Raw genomic sequence first — 649 nt, 5'->3', positions numbered from 1 at the left:
GGAGCTTGGCTGAGCAGCCCCCTGCATCACCCAGGAACACAGTGTTCAGCTCAATGAGTTCCAGTTTTAATTTGGTTCTCCCTGAAGTGCTAAAGCCCTGGATGCCAAATACAATTATTTGACAAGACACAGGAAAGAGCAGCATTTGCTTAAAAACACACACGAGGTCGTGGAGCCGTGGCAGTGTCAGCACCTAGGCAGCCACTCACAGGGACAAGGAAGGGACACTTGGACAGAGCAGGCCTAACCTCACTCCCCGTGGGCCATGCCATGCCAGGCCCGTGCCTGGCAGCCTCCATCCTCAGCTTCCACCAACAGCTCCAGGAGGAACCAGCACTGGAGCGGAGCAACAGAGCATCCGTGTGCTCCGTGCAGAGCATCCCACTGTGCCTTCCATCTGCCTTGGCTCCAAGGACCACATGCATTAGGATGGGATTTCTGCTTTGCTTTAAAAAACCCCACACATTTCATCTGCAGCAAATGATAAAGTAAATTTTAAAAATAGATCCCCCGGGGTCAGGTTTGCCCTGTGACACACTCCAAATTCCACTAGCCGGAATCAACGAGATGCTGGCCGAGGTGCTCCCAGGGCCGGGCGGGTGCAGGACAGAGCCAGTGGAGAGGTCCTCGAGCCGAGTTTGCCGGAGGC

This window comes from Acanthisitta chloris, unplaced genomic scaffold, assembly GCF_000695815.1.
Source record: "Acanthisitta chloris isolate BGI_N310 unplaced genomic scaffold, ASM69581v1 scaffold10276, whole genome shotgun sequence".
NCBI lineage: Eukaryota > Metazoa > Chordata > Aves > Passeriformes > Acanthisittidae > Acanthisitta > Acanthisitta chloris.
The sequence above is the reverse complement of the archived record's forward strand: the minus strand, read 5'-3'. Positions refer to the sequence as shown.